Genomic DNA, 24,717 nt, shown 5'->3' on the forward strand with positions numbered 1-24,717 from the left:
TAGCCAATTTTCTCTCCCCCAAGGCTCTTTCCTTTTTTCTTAGCCAGCTCTAATTGTAATTTAATCTTCTCCCTCCTATCTTCCATCTCCTCTAATTAGAGGCATTTCAATGCCACACTGCTTCTTGCCCTGAGGCGGTCCAACTCTCCTCGCAGGCTGGTTGCCCTCAGTCCAACAGCCAGTGTCAGATTCTTCACTGAATTCTGGTCCAGCTCATAATTATCCTCTATTGCCACATCAACCTCTTCTGTGGTCTCATTGGCTGCATCTCTAGATTCCCACCAGTCCATCAGCTCCATTTGCAGCTCCACATTCTTGGTAAAGCCTTTGGTAGAGACCCTAAACCCACTGCAAAAATCCTTGAGTTGTTGCACTGTGTATTTCTCCAACTTGGACAACTCAAAATCCATGCATGCAGGTGCAGGTGCAGTTATGGGTCCTCCAATCAGAGACATGATTTAAAAGAAAAAGAAAAATGCCAATCAGGGAATATTGAAAAATTAAAAATGGCAATTAAATGGAATAGGAAAAGAAAACAATGGGGATCAGAGACAATTGTCTCAAATTGGTCTAGATGTAGGTAGTAATGTAATCTAAGTTACTGTAAGGTACTGCACAAACCCAAGTCCTATCCTCATCACTGATCACTAGTGTTAGAAATTGGGTCTCTAATTGGCAGAGGTATGTACTCTACCTAAGTAGGGACCCCAATCCTGGCCAGGGTAAGTCAGATACACAACCTGAATTAACCTGTGCTCTCCCTCTGGTAGCTTGGCACACGACAGTCATGCATAACTTAAGAGGCAGAGCGTATAGTATTTGTGGAACACTTAATTACAGTAGCACAGAGAAATATACAACAAAAAGACTTCACACCAGTTTAGAATAACAGAGAATATTTATATGAGTAAAACAAGACCAAAACAACAAAAATCCAATAAGTAGAATTTGAGATGTGAATTTTTAAAGATGAAATGTAAAAACAGTGCATAGAAGTCACTAGCCGTTAAAAGCTTACTGGAGGTTGCGAGGGACTTGTGCAAATCCTAAGTTCAGGCCGATCCTGATTGAGGGTAGGCCAGCTACAGAACCCCGTGTAGGGTCTGCTTAAACAGTACCTTTGATTGAGCAAAATCGTGACATCGAGGGCACTATGCATTGGTTCCGATCTGCACAGTCGGTTAAATGCATCATCGTCGAGCCTAGCAGTGCACCCACTTGCCAGGCCCAAACCTTCCCTTTTACTACGTGTAATTTACCCCTAAGGTAGGCCCAAGGCCGCCTCATGGGAGGGTTCAGTGTATTTAAAAGGTAGGACATGTACTGATGTGTTTTATATGTCCTGATAGTGAAATACTGCTAAATTTGTTTTTCACTATTGGAAGGATTATCTCTCCCATATGGTAACATGGGGAGTGCCTTGAAATATATATTAAGTGTAATTTCCCATTGGGAGCGGTTAGAGATGTGGAGTTTGGGGTCTCTGAACTCAATCTAAAATACATCTTTTGGTGAAGTTGGTTTTTAAATTGTAAGTTTGAAAATGCCACTTTTAGAAAGTAGACATTTTCTTGCTTAACCATTCTGTGCCTCTGCCTGTCTGTGGAATGCAAGTCTGGATCAGGATGACAGTTGGGCTGTTTGTGAATTCACTCTAAATAGTCACACAATGGGATCTGAGTTGTGGCCTGAATAGCCTGATGGCTATTCACCAGGCATTCTGCCAGGTCCTCACTTGTCAAGCGGTGCCAAATCTAGTTCTTGGGCCCTTTGGAGTGAGTTCTGGTGCATCCAAGAAGAAACTAAGCACATCGACTTTAGAGTGACTTCTGGACCGGAATCACTGTCTGACTTTGCACCGCTGCCTGCACCGGAGGCAAGGTCCCTGCTGAGTGCAATGACTGCGACCTGCAACCCAGGCCCGATGCCACCACAGCACCTCCGATGTCCCACCACAGTGTGAATCCTGAGTGCTGTGTCACCGTCGCCTGTGTTACCTGACTCCGCCTGAGCACCTGTGGCGCGTGGTGTGATTGCGACGCTGGAAAGTCGACTCCTCATATCTTGACCTGCTGGATTCATGGACCCCGCTGGTTTTTGTATCTTTACTTGTGTATGTTGGATATTTGTTGTTTCAGCCTTGTTTTATTCAGATAAATATGGACAATTTTTCTAAAGGAGTGTGGAGTACTTTGGTGGTGTTTTCACTGTGTTACTGTGTGTGTACAAACACTTTACATATTGCCTCTGAGATAAGCCTGACTGCTCCTGCCAAGGTACCACGGTGGTGAGCAGGGGTTATCTTAGCAGTGTGACTCCCTTACCCTGACTAGAGTGAGGGTCCCTACTCGGACAAGGTGCAAAGCACTGCCAACTAGAGAAACCATTTCTAACAAAGAGTATGTGACCAATTACAGGCCTTATTTGAATCCCTGCCAAGGGCATCATGCAGACAGATGCTCCCATATCTTTCAGAAGAGAGTGGAGGCAACCCTAAACTAGGGGTGGGCAGAAGTTGTGGAATTTCACTCTGTGGAATTCTGCAGAAACACAAAAAACTCAGCAAGATTTAACAGAGTTCTGCCAATAGGAGGAAAAAATGCAGGTCGCGCTGCTCGAGATGCGATTTGGTGCCGGTAACATGTTCTACACTGAAAAATTAGTACTATAGGCAACACGCGTTGTGCAGGAGTGTGCTGTCTTTCAAGTTGATTTTGCTGCAGTTCAAGTAGAAAAAGTACTTGAGAAGCAACCCTCTGACCGCGACAGCTCCTGTGATCGCTCACGCTAGAAATTCATGCTGGAACGCTTCCTAGCACCTGGAAATCCTGCTAGGGGTGTCATATCGTACTCTCGCTCGCCAACTTGCTTCCAGGAGGCTTGCGTTGTTCCTGTTATCATCATAGTTCTCAAGCAGGAACGAAGATTCCACCACGTGGCGATTGGCAGAATTTGACAGGAACTCCACGTTTAAATTATCATGCTGAGTCATTAAATTCCTCCAATTACGTCGGCTGAATTAAACATTCTGCTTGGGCCTACCCTAAAGTTTCAAAGTCCGATGAAGAGGGAGGAAAACCTTTCCAATTAATGCATTGGAAATTGACCCTATGAATTTGAGCTTCTGACTTATCTTAAAATTACATTTTTCTTTGGTGAAGAGCCAGCTTTGATCTTGTAAAAGAGAACAAAATTGCAGAGTATCTTCAGCTTACTTGTGATAAGATGAAGACTGAATCAGCTAGTTATCTAGGTAGGGATAGATTTAAATGCCTTCCATGTACAGATGTGCAACCAATGGAGCACACACCTTTTTAAATACCTTTGGGGCTGACTTCAGATCAGATATTTGCACTTGAAACTGAAAGTATGTGTATGTGTGTAGTTTGGACTCTGAGGAAGCTTTAATGAGCTTTCAAAATGGGTATGTGGAAATGTGTATCTTGGACATCTGTCAATGACATGATGTCCCCAGGGAAGGTGGCTGGAATAATGGCCCTAAAGGGTGCACATTTTGCACTTTCTGAATTGAATAGTCTTCTAGAGTGTAGTGGAGTTCTTTATCTCTATGTTGGGATGCATGTCTCCCAAAGGCTTTGGCACCAGAAAAAAGCTGGGCTCCATCCCAGCTTCCCTGCATCACCAAATTGTGTGCACTTAGGCAAATATTTTATTTCAAAGTGCTTCTATTTTCTTTGTTAATGCATGAGAGCATCTTGGAATCATGAATTCAAGATGTGCGATGTACAAAAACCTCTTGCTTGGGTGTACTCGTCATCCCATTTTACCGAGGCCCCAAGCATTCCTAACACTACTTCCCTCAAAGTCCCTACTGCCATTTTGTCTCCATTTGTTCCCCTGAGCCCCCCTCATGTATGCTTTTCCACAGGCTGTTCATGAATGCTCTGTAAAGCGGGGCACTCAGGGTTTCTCTGAAGCACTGAAGCATGAAAGACACCATTACCGTCAAGCTGCTTTGTGCCCCCATCTCAGCATTGCAAGCTGTCACAATTGCAACCGATCAGAGTCAGCCTCCCAGCCTAAAGTCTGCTGAAGCTGCGTTCAATGGGAGTAGAGAAAACTTAATCCAATCAGAGCCTGCACTGCTCCAAGGGTGTAAGTGAAGGCAAAAAACTAGGGGCCATATTTATACTTTTTGACGCAAAACTGCGCCAACGCAGTTTTGCGCCAAAAAAATTAGCGCCGGCTAACGCCATTCTGAAGCATCATGCGGGCGCCGTATTTATTGAATGACGTTAGCCGGCGTTAGCCGCCGGCGCTGTCTGGTGTGCGTTAAAAAAAACGACGTACACCAGGCAGCGCCGGCGTAGGGGGAAAATGGAGTATGGGCGTCCACAAATGGTGCAAGTCAGGCTGAGGCAAAAAAATCGCCTCAACCCGATTTGTGCCATTTTTTTACGACTCCCAACCCCCATTGAAATGACTCCTGTCTTAGCAAAGACAGGAGTCATGCCCCCTTGCCCAATGGCCATGCCCAGGGGACTTATGTCCCCTGGGCATTGCCATTGGGCATAGTGGCATGTAGGGGGGCACAAATCAGGCCCCCCTACGCCACAAAAAAAATAAAATAAAATACTTACCTGAACTTACCTTAATGTCCCTGGGGTGGGTCCCTCCATCCTTGGGTGTCCTCCTGGGGTGGGCAAGGGTGGCAGGGGGTGTCCCTGGGGGCAGGGGAGGGCACCTCTGGGCTCATTCTGAGCCCACAGGTCCCTTAACGCCTGCCCTGACCCAGGCGCTAAAATCCGGCGCTAATGCAGGTTTTTTAGACCCGCCCACTCCCGGGCGTCATTTTTGCCCGGGAGTATAAATACGACGCATATGCATCTGAGTCATTTTTTAAGACGGGAACGCCTACCTTGCATATCATTAACGCAAGGAAGGTGTTCACGCAAAAAAATAACGCTAACTCCATGAACTTTGGCGCTAGACGCGTCTAACGCCAAAGTATAAATATGGAGTTAGTTTTGCGTCGAATTTGCGTCGAAAAAAACGACGCAAACTCGGCGCAAACGGAGTATAAATATGCCCCTAGGAATTCTGGATGTTGATACATGATTTCGTTTAATTCCATTGGGCATATTATTTACTTTTTTTTCTATAATTTTTGCAATGTTTGTTTTGTAATTCTGTCTTTTCACTTCGGCAAATAAGTAACTTGTAGCTCAGTTCCCAAATGGTATATGTGATGTCAATGACATACCAGACAAAAAATAAAATACTATGGCCCTGATTTAAGAAAAATGCCGCACAACTGCGCTAGTTCAATTGTGCGTAAAACAAATACAGCTGCCTAGCGACATTCCTTTGCTCCCTCCGTGGGGCATATTTGTAAATCGCCGCACCATGGCGCTAAGGAAAGGTTAGCGTAAAAAATAATTACGTTAACCATTGCCACATGCCGTAAAGACAACATGACGCTACTGCAGCAAAAGTGGCACTAGAATGTTTTGGTTTTTTGACGCAAATCGGGTTAGCGCCATATTTAGCAGCATTAGCGTAAAAAAAGCATGCAAGCAAGAAAAATAAAATAAGGAGCCAAGATGGAGAATGCAGGCCAGGAGAGACCTCAGAGTGATTCCAGTCAGCTCAGTACAAGCCAGGATGTACCTGCAAAGTCCCAGGAGAAGGAGAAATGGAAGCGGAAGTGTTGCTTTACTGAGGAGGAAAATGACATCTTGTTCAGAGAGGTGAAGGAGCACCAACACCAGCTCTTTGTCACCTCCAAATTGCCAATAGGTAGGAAGGAGGCTATTTGGAGGGCAATAGTAGATAAAGTCAACAGTGTGACAGAGGTGAAGAGGACTGTCACCGATTGTTAGAAGCACTGGCAGGAATGCAAGTGCAGAACTAAAGAGAAACCGACCAGGAACCGAAAGGCAGCACTGCAGACTGGAGGTGGAAGTCCAGCAACCCAGGAGGACCTGGATTAGCTGGAGGAGATGGTGGCAGCAGTCATCCCGGAGGAGCTGGTCACCGGTATTACAGGACTGGACGTCGCAGACTTCCAGACCAACCACAAATGCATGGTAAGTTGCAGTGGGGAACTATCCGGAAATGTAAAAATGGCAGAAGGTGGAGACATTAGGGTCGCATTGGGGCACGTAGAGCCAGAAGTAAAAGGCCCTATCACCACCGGAACCTCACTTTTAGTGACGCTCTGGTGGCGCTATGTAGTCCGCCATATTTGCAACGTGGCATTAAGCCACTTTTTGTGGCTTAACACCACCTTGTAAATATGGCCCCTTCACACGCAGCGCTTTGCCTGGAAGGGATGTGCAATCAGTGTTGCTGTGGCCATGCCACAACAACACCCATTGCAGTTTGTCATTGGCCCAAATTTAAGACTTTTTGTAAACCTTAGGCTGTGACTAAATCTAACGCCACCCCTGGGATCGCGCTAGCATGGCGCAACAAGGAGAAATGCTTTCCTGCTTCCTCGTGTTATTGCTCTTCCTATGTGTGCTGTATCCTGCAGCACATATAGAAAGTGCAAATACCCAGAGAAGATTGTTTTTCTACAGGAAGGAGTCCCTTCCTGCCCAAAAACAACCTCCCCCGGAGTGCAGCCATTCTTGCTCCATGGTGCAAAGTTGTCTGTGTTGGCGCTCAGCAGCAAATATTTAGCTGATGCAGGGGCCAACACAGGGCTGCGCTTTATACGGTTTGAAACGGTGGATCCGGTGTATTGAAAATGATGCAGTGTGGCAATGCCAAATGTGGTGCAATGTTGTGCTCCGTCATTTTCCCTGAAACCTAGGCAATAATAGCCCAACACTTCAGATGCGCCCATACCCTCGCCCCTCACCACTACGTGCACCAACAATTTCTCACTGTTGCCACTGATCCACCTGCCCACGTGTGACACTCAGTGGGCAACATGTAGTATACTAGTTGCACATGGTGGCCCAACAACAACTGTCACACACCTCCATGCACCATTTGGGAATGGGCACAAAAGTGAACATATACAAAATATAGAGGCATGTCTGTGATCATCATTTGTGCTGTTGTACAAGTAGCTTCCATTTCACCATGTAAGAAGGTTGCCGGTGTTGTGGGAATAGTTGGTGTTGTGCGCAAAGGGGCACCTTCATGTGCAAGAACATCCACAAACAGTATCAATGTCGCACTAGGGTCCAATTTTACAAGCCCATAATGCTACATTAGCATCATACAAATTGTTGCCAATGTGGATCCAAGCTGCCCATTCCCTTTGTGCCACATTACCAAAGTCATGCAATACATGCATTGATCCACTTTGTACATCATTACACCCCTAAATGCCTGAGCAGATATGCTGTATGCAAGGAAATATCCCTTACCGAGGGAGGGAAGAACTAATGGGGCTGACAATCCATAAAGGTGACACTGTGCTATGTAATTACCTCATGTGTGAGGCCTGCCAAAGGCATATGACAAAGTGACGCAAGCATTATAAGCAATGGACCTCTCTGTGCTTTGCTGCACTAGTGCCGTCATTCATGGTGCCAGTTCAGTAAAGCACCAAAATAGTGACAAAACTCATTAGACTACAATGGGAATGTTCACCATGGTGAACAGTAATGTAAATAACGTGCTTCCATGGTGTCGGTGGCTGGAGCAAGGGGGCATGCAAAGAAAATGGTGGTGTGGGATCAATGCACCAGATACATTGAAAGTTTGCTCGATGTGTGATGCACAATGCAACACACAATAAACCACTACAGTCTGCAGAATTACAAACTTGTCACACGCCCACTTGTCACTCCCACACCACCCTGAGTTCTTGAACTACACTTAACCAATTCCAGATGTACTGACCTTTTCAAAGGCATCAGGAGCTGGGTGGGTCACACGTGTTGCATGGGAATATCACACATATACACATGGAATACCTATTACATACAGTCTCAGGTGTGAGAGGGAAACATGGAAAATACGTCAGGATAAGGTATGCAAGGTGCCTCATCTTGGCATGTTAAGTAGGAGCTATCACTATCCACCACTTGAGTAGAAGTCAATAAATTAATATGCATGGATAGAGCACTATGATGTCTGTGTCTGGATATACTGGCACATAAGTACTAATTTATGAAGAAACACACAGTGCAACAGCTCAGCTTACTCTGCTGAGCAGAATCAATTCAAATGTGCAGGGATGAGTACTTGTCACAGAGAGTGAATGCATCCCTCTACTAACCTTGGTAATGCCTAAATATTTGACAGACCTCACCAACATTGCCACACAACCTGCATGGTGCAGGGGTGACTCTCTTGCTGGTCCTAATGCACATCTCCAGGAAGGAACACATCTGGTTGAATCTGCTAACAGGAATGCTATCTGCCACTCACAATGTTTGATGATGATTTCAACACACATTGAAAGTGGTCCACTATAGGATTTCTACTATGTCTTTCCTTAGCACCACAACTACAATGCCACCCCTAATGTCGTGCCTCAACATGATGCATCCACACATCAACAAGCCTCAAAGTGTATCAGGTCCGCCTCCCACAAGCATCCTCCTAGCCACTTAGGCCCAGATTAATGACAAAGTGGAGTAGCGCAGTGCAGCTCCAAAAAAGCAGTGCCGCGCTGTGCCAATTTTGAACTGCAGGGATGTGCCCTATTCACAGGAATATGGCTCACCCCTGCACTTCCCCCTCTGCCGGCACTGAATGAAGCTGCATGCACCAATGTACCACATGCAAGGGTGTTTCCATTGAGGAGATAGATTGTTCATGTGCAGTAAGGAACATTTTCTTGTACAGAAACAATCATCCATGGCATAATGCTATGTGTGCTTCAAAATGTAGCACACATAGAAAAAGCAAACACCAACGAGGAACAAAGCATTCCTCCTCATTTTGCCATACTACTGCCACCCTTGGGTGTCAATGATGACACTCTCCAGGATGTTCTGGGTTCCTTCCAGACACCACCTCCAGTTGCAGGGAGGACAATCAGCATTGAGAGGTCTCCACATGACCCACCCAACTACCAACACACAGTGCTGACCAGTCCTGCCACTGCCCTGGACTCTGAGGACATTACCTTTCAGAGGACAACGGCAGGAGTCCAGCAGGAGCTGGCACAGCAGGTGTGGGTCGGGATGGAGACCATGTCGGGCAGCCTAGAGGGAGTGCAGAGGTGCCTTAGTCCAAATAAGTCACTCACCGCTACGTGGACTCCAGCAATCCCTGGCCAACATAGCTGCTGTCATGAGGCAGAGGCTTGACCAATTGCCTTCCCAAAGTGGCAGCAGCATGATTGATACTAGGCTGGGGGCTGGGGGATTTGGGATGTGGCCTTCATCAGTGAAAGCATGGCTGCCTACCACCATGATGTAGCAGCGGTTGCGAAACCAGCAATTCCTCCTTGCTGCAGTGATGCCTTATGCATTCCCACAAATGACACCTGCCGGAACCTTTGATTCCACATCTCTATTCCCTGATGTGTGTGTTCCCCCCTCAACTACAACAACAGCACCACCCATGGCACATTTTGGTATGTGCAGGCCAATCAATTCTTAAACACAATCCCTATTCAAAATTATGCCTGTTCCAATGGGTCCAGCAGTCCAATTAGCGTTGACGCGTTTCGGTGGTCATACAGAGATTCTTCCACCACCTTCTTCAGGACAAATGAATATACTCCCAACATATACTGTTCAGGTCTACATGGGGATAGATAACAAACATGCATAAATCTCCCATATACCGCACAACCCCTTTCTTACTACCACCTCCCCAATCCCAATATGTCCAAATTGAACATCCCCATTCTTTAAATATAAAGCTATGCAGGGGGAAAAAATCCCGATTCCTTTATAATGAGAATCTCATAGAAGTGACCAATTAAGACAGTCATTAACCCAAATAAAAACATATTAAACAAACCAATATACTCCTCTTCCATTTGTGAACCTCCACACTCACCTGCATCCAACATAAATCAGACAGATCACTGCTGACACAACATCACAAGACCATCTCCTTATTCATGTCTTGCCTTTTGCTTCACATTATTCAAGAAAATAAATAATAAATAGTATCTGTATGGACAAAAGTGCAGTCAAGCATTAAATTATTGAGGTCCTATCTCATAATAATCCTAGTTATTTCATAATATCAAGAATATTATTTCATGCTGTCCAATGTAACTTATACCCAACATGCATCACCCCGTTAATCTCACCCTTAAGTAGTGTATATAAAGATATAAAAAAGGTGATAATGAGGGTTAAACAACGCATACATCGCCTGTTTCATTCTACTATAAATGTGCAAATAACCCTTTACTTATGATAAAAACACAGTGAATATAAATGCCAATATCGTCCATAGGATCTTACTAGGGAGTCCCCTTTTCATCCAGACTCTCTTAATTGGTATATAGAGAGACCAGAATCATCCAATTGGATATCTTTCTCTTGTCTATTTAAGGGTATAAATTGATCTCTTATTAGATTTCAAATGATAAATTTACTTTTCCCATTTATACCTTGTAGGCAGTAGCAACTCCATCCTCCAAACTTCTATATTTCACAATCTTTTATTCCCACCATCGCAAACCACCATCTTAATCCCTACTCCTTTATGTTATAAGAGGCGGTAATCCTATTAAAAGATAACTAAAATCATTTTTTATTTTCTAAGCAACACTAGTAATCCTTCTACAAAACTCCTCCCTTAATATTGGTATCATCCATTTAAAATAAAGTATTTCCAAAATACCCTAATGGATTGTTAAAAACCCATATTTTATGAGCCATCAAACGACGACCAGTTTTGATTCCAAATTACGCTGCCTCTAAACATATGAGCATTGTATGTGAGCCTTCCAACATGGCGACCAAATTCATTCCCAAAACTACCCTTAACTACACTAATTAAAAGAATAAATCTTGAGGATAACAATACTATTTTATAAATAACAAAAGTCTGTACCCGTACCCTGTAATCTAGCCTCTAATTCCTACTTATTTACTTACCCATGTACCCGTCCTTTTCTTTTTTCATCAGTTAGAGCATCTGACTGCTTGCACTTCCTTTATTCCTCGGATGGGAGGGTTCAGACCCCCATGTGCACCAATCACGGGGAAACCTCCTAACCTGGATCTCATTACCTCTCCCCTGCAATTCACTTCCTGTATGTTCCAACACTATACCGCTAACCCCATTCACACAGAGAAAATACACTCCATCATGGACTCCTGCGATCGCAATATATACAATATCCTCCTAAACTGTTAACTCATTAGAATGCAAGGAAGTATATGAACATGGTGACCTCCTTTCATATTAAAAATGATAAACTAAATCCATATAACAACCTTAAAACCTCATCTCATGTAATCATTACTGCAAAGTCCCATATTCTTCATATCTTATTACAAACTTCCCCACTTACTTCTCATTCCTCACATTTTTGCTGCAAAAGGGGGCCTAAATTCAAATAAAATCCCCAGACTATTAGAAAATATATTTTATTTAAAAGTAAAAATGGACTCCCTTGTCCCAATCTTCCTTACTGTTCAGCCCTAACTTCACCGTCTCCAACCTGATAATATACCATAATTCTCACCTCTTTCTCAATATTTCACAGTTGCCACCTCTTTTCTTAGGACAAATTCTCTCTAAAATAAACCACCGTCAGTCCTTCTCTGTATGTCCATTCTCTAGAAAGTGTTCCACCAATGGTGCATTCAGTTTTCCTGTTCTAATTGGTGATCTATGTTCGCACAGGCGGGTCCTCAGTTCTCTCCCTGTTTCACCCGCATAACCCAAACCACATGGACATAAAATTAAATATACAATGTTTTCACTGCAGCAATTATTCATACTTCCTGGAGTAACTTTAAAGCCCCGCTATTCAATAAACCTTTCTTCTATACAGGACTCACAACAACTGCAGTTATCACACCTGTATTTACCTTTCACTTCATCGCCTGACAGGTTGAATTGTTTCATTGGATGCTCTTCTCTATAGGTATGGACCAATCTGCTTCTTAAGTTCTTATTACGTCTAAACGCATAAGTAGGTTTGTCTAGTGAGGTTTCTCAATCTATATTTAACACATGCCAACTCCTATTAATGATATTCTTTATCTTATTACTCATACCATTGAATTGACTAACAAATACAATCCTATCCATTTTCTTATTCCTACGTTCATTTTCGAACATACTGTCCCTATTATAAAAACCTGCTCTCTTAAAAGAATGACTGATTAATTTATGTGGGTACCCTCTGTTCTTTAATTTCTGTTTCAGAACAGTAGAATGTTTATAAAAATCATCAAGGGTAGTACAATTTCTCCTAAGTCTTAAAAATTGCCCAAACGGAATACATTCCCTTTGTGCTCTTGGGTGAAAACTAGAATAATGAAGGAGGGTGTTTTTATCTGTCAGTTTTACAAATAACTCAACTTCCAAGATGCCATCACTCTCCTTAATAGAGACATCCAGAAAGTCTACTACAGAATTACTCACATGGGCTGTGAATCTTAAACTAGTGTCACCTAAATTTAACCATGATAAAAATTCATCCAGTTCTGAGCGAGATCCTTCCCATATGAAAAAAATGTCATCTATAAACCAATGCCAAATCAAAACATTTTCGAAAAAGGGGGCTGCCTCATTATATATATGTTTATTCTCAAATTCCCCTACGTAGAGACAGGCCAAACTTGGAGCACAGGTTGCTCCCATAATTGTCCCTTTAAGCTGTAGGTAGAGATCATTCTTAAATAAGAATAAATTATTCTTAAGCACCAAGGTCACACATTTCATAATAAATTCCTTATTTGCTCCTCTCAGATCTGTGACTTCAAGGCAATTCCTAATCACTTCAATCGTATCATCCTGTGGGATATTTGTATAAAGTGCTTCTATATCTAAGGTGACAAGGAACTGCCTATGTTTATTGAATTCCCTACCTTCCACTGTAGAGATTATATGAGCTGAATCTCTAATATATGATCTTTGTTGTAAGACCAAAGGTTTTAAAAAAGTATCTACATATTTACTAAGAGGTTCCAATAGGGACCCAATACATGATATTATTGGTCTCAACAGTGGATTTAACAAATTCTTATGGATTTTAGGTAATCCATAAAAAGCTGGAATGATGGAATTCTCATTCATAAGGAATTTTCCCTCTTCTTCACAAATCCATCCCTTCATTAAACCCTCATTAATCACTTTACCAATTTCCTTTTTCAGTGATTCCACCTTAGTCATAGAGACTTGTCAGTAGTGTTCCTTCACTAACAAGAGCTCCTTGGCTCTTCTTGCATAATCCTGGGTATCAAAGATAACCACCCCACCCCCTTTATCTGCAGGTTTTATAGTAATGGCATTCCTTTGTTCACTTGATAAATTGTCCCTATATTTAAACGGATTAAGTAAAATCCTCTGAATGTCCATTTCCACAAGGGTTTCAAATAACTCTACTTCTTTTCCTACCTGCACTAGGGAAGGAGTAAATCTGGATTTAGGTTTTAACCCTGAAATATTATCCCCATTTCTGGTAGGTTCTCGTCCCTCAAAAAACTTATGTAGCCTAACTTTTCTAAAAAGAGCTCTTACATCTTTCTGCAACTCCAACCTATCCACCTTTGCTGTTGGTAAAAAAACTCAACCCCTTTTCTAACACTTCTATTTCACTATTCGTCAACATTCTTTGTGATAGATTTACCACTGGGGCTTTATCTACCTCCAATAGCTTTGATTTCCTGTTCTCATATATTCCTGTTGTGGTTGGTTCCTCTGTAGTGAACAGGCACCATACACATCAGAGGATGAAGATGTGGAAGGAACAACATTGACCTAAAAAACACTTGGTTCCAGTCTGTGCCACATGGACAGTATCACTTTAGTTCTGTGCTTAAGATCATGCCAGTGTTGTGACAGCTGGCAATGTGCTGTCTTCACTCTATAACTGTCATGTATGGACTGTCTTTCTTTCAATTCCTACCAATTGTCAATGTGGACACCTCTTCACTAATGCACACCTCTCCTACATAAGTATCATGACATGTCCCTTACACTTGGACTCTGACTAAATATTCAATGGCTTGGGATCTCTCATGGGGTCAGTGAACAATACATTGGACTTCATTGGAAACAAAACTTGCACATGTAAATAAATCACCAAAATCATGTGTCCTGCCTTTTTTCAGTGTTCATCAAGTCCTATAAATTGTATGCATTGTGTGAAGCTATGTCAATGAGTATAGAACCAAATGACATGTGTGGCTTACTGTCAGACACAAAGGCACACACTAGGATGCAAACATGATAAAGGTGACCGATAGTATTGTGGACTACAACCAAATTATCTGAGACTTCAAAGCATGTATCAAACAGAAATTCATGCAAGTTGACATACAACATGTGTGGTTCAGACTACAAGTGACTGGAATTTTTCCTGATAATTGTACCTGTACAACAAATATGTGAGAAAAGGAAGAAGCATATGTAAGACTGTGAGGGGCAGCTGTTAGTGTGCCAGTAGTCATTCCCAAAATAAGGTAGAATTTGATGTGCTAAACATTTCAAGAATGATTGCTACAGACCTTAGTGATGACAATTGATGTTGTATTATTACCTGTCAAAGTATTTGTATCCATACACAATCCGAATGTCAGGAACTTGGCTGAAAACTGTCTTGAGTAGCTGATGTCACACCACAGCCAATCAGAGAGTTCCTTGGTCATAGGAGATACACATAGGGGGTAATTTTGACCCCAGCGGTCGGTGGTAATGTGGCGGTGGTACATGCCAACAGGCTGGCAGTACATACCACCACATTATGACATTGGTGGGTTGGCTCAAGCCAACCCGCCAATGTACCACTCCGACCACCATGCAGAAGCAGCCGCTGGGCTGGAGATAAGACTATCCAGCCCAGCGGCAGCTATTGTACCGCCTCAGGCATTTTGACCCTGCCTACCGCCATGGTTTTGTGGCGTTCGTGACACCACGAAAACCATGGTTCTAGGCCCTATCAGTGACAGGGAATCCATTCCCTGTCACTGATAGGAGGCCCCCTCCCCCCAAACTCTCCCCAGACGCCGCCTCCTCCCCTTCATCCACGCCCCCTCCAATCCCTCACCCCCCTACACACACACACACACGCAGACACACACCACGCACACACACACTCACTCACACAAGCATACACGCGTGCATCCATTCATTCATACACACATCCGTACCACATTCACACTGACACGCAGAAGCGCATTAAAATATCCATTCATACACGCATTCTCACACATGCATTCACGCACGCAAACAACACTACACATACATTCGCATTCACGCACACACTCACATTCATGCGCACCCCCCCCACACACACACACACACAACACCTTGCACCCCTCTCCCCTGTCGGAAACCCGACTTACCTGATCCAGGGGTCTTCCGGCAGGGGACGAGACAGGGCGCTGCTACCGCCAGCAGCGCCCGCCAGCAGAATACCACCAGGCTGTATTATTTTTCATGATACGGCTGGCGGCAGTCTACTGGCGTGGCGCTGATGGTGGTAGCAGCACCACCTTAACGCCATCTGCCAGCATGGCTACAGCCGGATTTCCGCCCTTCTTGTGGCGAAAATCCGGCTGTGGTCATTATTTGGCAGACGGCTGTTAGCCGCGGCGACGGTCTTTTGGCGGTTGTCGCCACGGTGGTAGGCGGCATTTACCGCCAATGTTTTAATGAGGGCCACAGCCATGCATGTAAATCAATACTGAATGCATACCCTAAGGCATTTCTCTAATGTGGCCAGTGCAGACATGAGCACACCCAGACAGTCAACCATCATGGACACCTTACTGTCTTAAACTAACAGGATTTATTGTTATTTGAAAACACAACCTATTAAAAACCTTACCTAAACACTAATTTACACTAAGCTAACCTACTAACTTATCTTAACTTACCCTTACAGCTATCTATTATAATCTAAACCTATCTTATACATGTAACACCACAAAATAAACATTGTTCCCCCGCCCCCCTTAAGAGACAATAGATGAGTAGGACAACATGAACTAAAGTTACACATAGACAAACTTAACCTATAGCCTAAACAAATATATATTTTTTGTATTTTTTTAATTTAATTTTTTTTTTCTTACATAAAGCCCCATACATAAACCCCGCCCAAACCCCCCAAAGCAACTCTCCCAACTATACTATGTCCTACAACTAACCTAATCTATGCTACCTAACCTATAACTATCCACCTAAACCTCAATAAAACTATTTAAAATATAAAATAGGGGAAGAGAAGGAACTTGGATACTTTGCATTTTCTTATTCATAGCTTTGTAAGCTTTTTCTTAATGTACTTCAATAGTTTGTAATTTTGGGCATTATCTTGCTCCAGTTTGGCCAACCTGGCCTTTACATCAGCCATGTCCCTTCTCATGTCCGCCTCAAAGTTGGAGACTGCAGCAGCTAGTGGTGGCTGTTGCTGGGCTGCTGTTGAAGTTTGTGCTGTGGATGTGGAGGGAGTGGGACCAGCTAAGGCACCCCTGACCCATGCCATAGAATTAAATGTTTTTTTGGTGGTGGTTGTGGCCTGTTTAGGTGGTCTCCCATGTGGCCAAGACCCCCATAACTTTTCCCTACGATATCGCTTGGCCATCTTCTGGTAACCTGCTTGCATTTCCAAAACGTGGCTCTTTTTTCAAATGCACGCTTCTGTGCTGGGGTCATTGTGGCTGCTAAAACATGAGGAAAACATGATATCAAAAACTGCACTGGGTAGAGGTAGAACAACCATGCAATCTACACAGGATCTTCAGATGACACATGTTGTCCACCAGACATACTACAACAATGTCAAGATCTAAATCAACACTAAACTGCCTACCAGGCATCTACGGTATCATGTTCATGTCACAGTGATAACGTCTATCTAATGTTGCACATTAGGGCCCAGATCTAAGTTGGACTATTGCCTCCTTGTGCCACATTAGGGTCATCATTCTTGTGAGGCTGATGTGGCCCAACAAGGCCAAAATCCCTGTGCGATAGTAACAGTGGCACAATGCATGCATTGCACTACTTTGTCACCCTCTGCGCTACCTTATGCCTTGGCCAAGCATCATGTATGTAAGGTGGGGTTCACCCAGTAGAAGGGCTGGAAAAATGGCGCTGGGGATTCTAAGAGATTCCACAGCGCCATTTTTATTTTTCTACTTTTAACACCTGCTCAGAGCAGGTGTTACAAGAGTGCACACCATTGCTTTCAATGGGCCCCTATGTACAGTTCAAAGTTAGTGCCAATATATTTTGCGCTAAGCCTGAACAGAACATCAATATCGTCTACAAATGTTACCCTATTACCTCCTACCCTGTTGTATGGTGTACCGAATTCCTAATCGGGTGCACACATGGGGGCATTAGGGGTCCTTTAAGGAGCACAGGAAAAATGGCACTGCACTGAGTGCAGCGTCGGTTTTCATTAATATTACCCTACCTGTGCACATGCCTTTTTACATCTCCTAAGTAACAGGTAAACACTCACTATACACATCTCATACACATGTGATGTGACAATGCTCACTCAAAATTATCATGATGGGTAGATCATGTAGGTTAATCTGCACACATCTTGTTTGCTACAATCCGTAGACATGTCCCACATCCATCTGGAGAAGAGCTGAAAGCTCTATGTGTACTCAACTTACTGTTGCCCATCACAAAAAGCTCCTTGCACAGCCGGTGCCTCACTTTATTTCTGAAGAGTAGTGAAGCACCAGTGGTGCAAGTATCTCATTGATAAGCCTCCTATGTACCTCAACACATGTACATAATTTGTACCCATGTACAAAGTGTGACACACAGGGCAGCACCATGTGCTGTGACAAATATGTTTTTGTTGTGTAACGCCTCAATGTATATATGGACCAGTATGACAGAGGAGCATGCAATAGGTGTTTCAGTGGGTGTCCTATCAAAACACCCATAGCTTGTGACGCTGCCCCAGATTTATGAGATATCATAAATTAGCGGCAGCGCCAAAAACAAACACCACCCCAGGGGTGGTGTTAGAAAAAGCAAGAAACGAGGATGGATAAAATCATTCCTTGCCATTTTGCCATGCTATGTGTGTGCCATTTGGCGGCACAGATAAGAAGAAAAATGCCATGGATGATTGCTTATGTGCAGGAAGGCATCCCTCGCTGCACATTAAAAATGGTTTATGAGTAACACTTTGACATTACTTTTTGTGTTGCATTCTGCACCACACATAGAAGTGGCAAAATGCCATTGTAGATTGTTTATGTGCAGGAAGGAATACCTTCCTGCACATAAACAAACACTCCCCTCAAAGCAGACACACTTGCACTGTGGTGCAAGTATGCCTGCATTGGCGCAGGCAGTTTAGTTATGTCCTGGTGCAGGTACAGACGCAGGGCTGCGCCATCCTCTTGGAAAAACAGCTTAGCCCTGCATTTAAATACTGCCACAGCGTGGCACTGCTGATGTTGGCACAGCACCACGCTGCACCAGTTTCTTCAATACCTGGCCCACAGTTAGCCCATAATAACCTGTACAAATATGGGTGGCAGATATATATACAGGTTTTCACATTTTTGGGGGACAGGATACTGTCCATTAGCAGAAGATTAGAATCTTGTAGTTAATCTATGTGAAAAGCATCAACCACTCACATGCTTAACTCTTTTCAAACCCATGGCACCACCACATAACTCCACCATGTGTGTGCTGTATGTAACATATGGCACACCATGACAGATGTTAGGATGCTGACATTGGAAACTATGTCATACATGCAGGTGCTATACCTACAAAGTGAAAATTGGCATTTTGATAACAATGGAAAAGTTATGTAACCAACCGGCCTTAGGCACAAATACAAATTGACTCCAAAAAAGGAACATTGAAACCAAGTTGATTTAAGGGGTATTTTTTTCATGTGCCACCTACAGCAGGAATACACACCATGCACTCTTGAGGCCTGGCGGTGCCATCATGTTGGACCTGGCTTTCAAACTGCCACCATGCTTGCACTGGCCAAATTTTGACATATGGTTAGGTAATAGTTGCCTCCATTAACAACATTACATTAAAAAACTTAGACACAGATGTTGTATTATGATGCAATCACTCCTTCTTACATTTGTGTTTTTGTCATGTCGCTCTGCACATACATGACTCAAGGCACACACACCCATGACTAACAATACTCCTGCGTCATGTTTCTCATCACTTAAACATTACTTAGCACATTTCCACAGTTGTAAAGACCATGATGGTTATGTACATCTGTGCCTTGGAAACATGAACCTTTGTACCATTGCACAATTGTGTACGATATTGGCAGTTAATTATGTTCATGTAAGGCACAAGGTACACAGAGAGGAATGTGCCATTTGTCTGCAATCGGTGCATTGCTGAGCTCTCATAAATGCCGGTTGGTTGAGACACAAAACTTCCTGTCCTGTTGTCATTACATTCTGCAGTTATCCTTATGTCCTGCTGTCATGCACATGCAAATGAGGCTGTTGCAATGTAAAAGGGGTACTTACCAACAGGTTCACCAATCCAAATCACCAGGTGATCCCGGAGATCTTCTTTACGGGCAATGAGGTCTGCCCATCAGTTTAAGCTGGTGGCCCGTCTGCTTCACAGCAAAGATCCTTTGAAGCTGCTAGAGCACTTTGCCCCACCGCAGCTTCCTTGCCTCCGTTGGGTAGCCTTGGATGACCTGACTACCCATAGCCACCATATTGGGGAGGTAGTGGCACACCAACCAGATGAACCCTCCCAGTTCATCTCCACTTATGCAAGGGGATCTCCTCTTCCCCGACATTTTGCAGTTTCCCTCCACTGCAAAAATTATAACCCCAAAAATAAGACATGTGTCTTTTTTGGTATGTGCGATGTTTGAAGGACAATGGTATGTGTCAAAATGTTAATGAATACCAGGCATGCCTGAATTTTGGGGTGAAGGCTGAGGCGGCAAGACAGTTTAGATGCGCATGGTGCCAGGCATCATTTTAGTGATTTGTGATGTATGGAGAAGTACCGTATGCATCAATGTTTTTAACGCATAACAGCCATGCATGGATTTTGGTGGAAAGGCTGACAGTGCACCCAGATTCACATTCCTTGTTACAGGAGCTATGCATCTATGTAGTTTGTATGGTATGGCTACATGTGTGTGCATGTGCATTTCATTGTGAACCGGGATGTGCTACATATGTTTCTATGTGTGTGTGATGCATGGGAGGACTGATAGTGTTTGCCAATGGTCCTGTGTATGAAGACTCTTTAACACATTCATGTTTACACATGTGTACTGAGTGTACATATGTGATGCTACTTATATTGTTGATCTACCACATTGTCATGTCAGAATTCCAACTGTACCTTACAATACCTAACATAAGATAGGAAGGGCCATGTGCAATACATGTTCAGGCATATGATACCCTTAACAAATATTTAGCAAACAATGCTGTTGACTAAGGCTGGGATAAGATACTGTAAGCCATTTCAGTGTGAGTGCATGTACTCTGGTGTGTTGTAAGGAGCAGACTTAGCGATGCAAAGCAACACATGTAACATATAGTTCCCCATGCATGCAAAATGTTGGAGATGGCGTGCTGACATGTGTCATTGTAGGTATATATGTGACATGTTTTTGCGTGAAAATGTATGTATCATGTCTGATGAGTGATGCATGATACAGTGGTGTGCTTAGGCATTAGACACATACCAAATCTCGTTTCCAGGTGTCTTATATGTAGGCCATTGTCTCAGAGCTGTGTACTCATATCTGTGTAAAATATGTTTCACAGTGGGGTGGGATTTGTACTGGTCATGATCAGTTGTAAATCATCATGTGACACATACAGATTTTATCATGTAAATTGTACTCATTTGTCCATCCGCAAATAGACAGCACCAATAGTCCACCCAGGTTGGACATTGTGTTAACAACATACATTTTGAATGTTCAATGCCTCAAACTTTAATGTTATTGGCAGATTGACAAAATTGAATACAATCTGTATGGCGGGGTGCTCTCATGCAGGGATGGCACCCTAGTCATCAGTGCTCCTGTGGCACTTTGAATGGCCACACAGGACCATTATTGCATGTATCAAAACAGGTTGACTGTGGTCACCTAAGCTCAGTTCACTGTGCACAATCAGCAGTCACCTGACTGTGTCAAAGGTCAATGTAGCCTCCTCTGGGATTTGAGTGGGGATTGGGTGGTGATCTGCCATCCTCATGATGGATCATCAGCACTGCGATGCGCAGTCCCCCTGCAGACGTACACCTGCACATTTGTGATCCCATGGCCAAGCATGTTTTGTTACCTTTAAGGTTCTTGATGTCAGGCTTGCCCTATCATTTACTGGGGACTGGCAGCTTGTTTGTGTAGGACATGTCTCATCAATTCCCATTTTTGTTGAGTTGCCATAAACAAGTGAGATTATTCCTAGGATGCTCGGTTAGGTCATTGTTAGGTTGTGGAACTGGGTTTTTTCTGTAGACTCGGGGTACTGATACTGCCCTCCCTGGGCTTCCCTTCTTTGTGGATGACCACTATGAACCTCTATGGAAGCCTGGCGCGGGTCTAACGGGAGTACGCCTCCCTTCTGCCTCTTCTCATACATCTGCTTCAGGTGTGAGGCAAGTTTAGTGGCTGTCAACTTATAGGGTTCTGTTGGTACCCCGTTAGGCCCTGATGCTTTGCCAGGCTTCACATCCCTCATGGCTCGTACAATTTCTTCCAGGGAAAGTGCGTCTTCTAAGGCTTCTGTATCCTCTTTAGTGAGGCTTGTCGACTACTAGCAAGTTCCCCTGACTCCTTCTGGATCCCAGGAACCCATCTATCTGCTGACTCCTAACTGTCCAGCCAAGCCAATAATTTTCCTGTTTTGGTCCCCATTACATTGATGTGGTTCTGTGTTGCCCTGTGGTTCATTTTAGCAGCTTCCTGGACCATGTCTCAGTATTCTTTTTGCATAAGGGCTAGGATGTGGGCTTCCTCTGATCCCTCCTCATCTGGTAAGAAGGCCTCAAGGGACAATAACTCATGTTCAAGAGCCTTCAATTTGGCCTTTTTAGTTTTTCCCCTTGTGCCATCATGGAGAAACCACCCCCTTGACTACTGTCTCATAGGCCGCCCACAACAAGAGCGGAGACCCGACTGAAGTGCTGTTTCCCTGAAAATAATGGTCTTTTGGGGCTAACGTCCCTTCTCTAATTTTTGGCACTTTAAAGTACCAGGGGCTCAATATCTTGCGGCTAGTGTTCGGTCTCTCGTCACGACAATACACCAGCTACAGGGGAGAATGGTCAGAAATACCCCTGGTTGAAGTAGTGGTCTCCTTGACTTTTAACAGCTGGGAAGTTGGCATGAGAAAATGTTCAATTCAGGAGAGACTATAATGCACCCTCAAGTAAAAAGATGAAGTGCTGGGTTGGTTGTCTGAGTCCAGGGGCGTGGGGGATGTTGGTGAATGCTATCACTCAGCATTACGTTAAAGTCCCCTCACATGATCAATTCCTTATCTGGAAGACTGTGTAGAAGAGTGGTCGGGCTGGTGGTACTGAGTTGTGAAGTCATGGTGTGATATATACTGAAAGTATGTTTAAGATGCCCCCTATCCCAGGTCCCAGAGTGCACCACATAAGGACCCAGCAGATCAGGCAATATGTGCCAAATGACCAGGAGCAGCATTCTCCTCACCAAGATTACTACTCCTCTAGAGGATGTGGTCTGGCCCACATTAGCAGCCTTCTTATATCCCCAGTAGTCAAGGGCAAGACACCTACTACCTAGGAGGTGGGTCTCTTGTAGGAGAACTATATTACGGGAGTCTGGTTTGATGTATTGGAGCATGACTCCCTGTTTGACTTTGTCACCTAGGCCATTGACATTCCAGGATAGTATCCTTAGCGTTGACATACGAACTTTAGACATCCCACTGTATGGTTAATGAACCACACCCGGTGGGTGCCAGGTCAACGTTGGGTAGGGTTCAGACTGTGAGAGTGAATATCCTGTGTGCCTCAGCTATGTTGACTGGCCGTATGTATCTTGCCTGAACATTAACTACAACAATTATCCAATAACCCCTCTTTAATCATGAATTCCCCCTTCCTGCTACAATGTGCTGCAGAATCCAAACTGCCCACCTCCCTAACTGTGCATAGCACATGTTGCCCCAACCAAACACACTGCTAGCTAGGAAGGGTCACTACCGCCTTCCGACCCCCACACATCCCCTTACTGGAATGTATTTACAAAATTGGTGTCTCATATCCCCAGTCTCAATCTTGCCCCCAATCACCAATTTAGGACCATCGAGGACTGCCCCAGGCCCACCCACAAGATGCTCCGGGTGCATCTCCAGTGCCACATTTAAAATCCCACTAGCCCCTCTCATCTCCCCATGGGTCCCAAGATCCATTCGGGTGACCAGGACGATGCCCCAGGCTAGGCAATTTTTTTTTGCTCCGCACTTCTACTTCAAGTATATCACAATTCTCCTTTGTCATACCACCACCCCAGCACCTCTTAGGGCGGTTGCAGTGTCTTGACCCTCCTGCCACCTGACATTCCATCCAGCCAATCACTACCAGCTTCTGTGCTTCATGGAAAGTGTGTTTTGCATGCTGCGATTAATCAAAGCTGCGCCGAATAATTCACTGAATACTTGTCAGCCGGTTCCCTCAGAGCCTTCTTCACCTAGAGAAAACTGCGGCGCAGCCTCTGGACCCAAAAACTGAAATTGGGGAAGAGGGTAACCCGAGTGTTACCTATATGCAATGGAGGGGCACTGCGAGCTGCTTGGAGAATCACATGCCTGTATCGGACGTTTATGCGTCTTGCTATGATGGGACGAGGGTGTGCTTCAGGCTTTCATGGTGCCCCTGGGACGCAGTGGGCTCGCTCCACCTAAAAGATTGTGGAAAGTTCATGTGTTTGCAGCTGTTTCAGCATGAGATCCTTCACAAACTGGTCCATCACCTGGCCCTTGAAATTTAGAGGCACCACTAGTATCCATGCGTTATTTCAGCAGGATAAGCCCTCCAATACTTCCAACTTCTCTCACAACTGTTCTACTATAGCTTCACATCATTTGTTAAACATAGCCACATGCTCACATCACATTTGCATTCCACAACCTATGTCACATTCCCAATGAGTGTACTTTGGTACTATGATTACTCATGTCATCTATGAGTAGAGGGAATGACACAATCAACCTTTCTATGTCATTCTTCACGCATACAATTTGCCAAGGGTCTGTGACTTATTAGTACCTTGCTTGGCTTACATGCACATTCCTAAATGATTGTGTGTGATACATCTAGACATTTATGTGTATTGGTCCCTGTATGTTACCTTCTTGCTAATACATGTGAGTGGCACTGAGAAGTATGTTCTCAGTAATCACGTGTGATATTTTTATTCAGACTTTGCCAGGTTACCTGTCAGACTCAAACCTACTATTGTAGGTAATTGCTAGCCTTTTCCTACCTAGCCCATACATCTCTACAGCAGTCTTCACACATATATTTCCAGGATTGCTTCAGGCATATGTCAAGCCAACACACTTGTATGATATGTGTGTGATAATGTAAAATGTATTTACTACAGACAATGTCTACATTCCACCAACCCATTCATGTGGTAGTGAA

Source organism: Pleurodeles waltl, chromosome 5, assembly GCF_031143425.1.
Source record: "Pleurodeles waltl isolate 20211129_DDA chromosome 5, aPleWal1.hap1.20221129, whole genome shotgun sequence".
In the NCBI taxonomy this organism is placed as follows: domain Eukaryota; kingdom Metazoa; phylum Chordata; class Amphibia; order Caudata; family Salamandridae; genus Pleurodeles; species Pleurodeles waltl.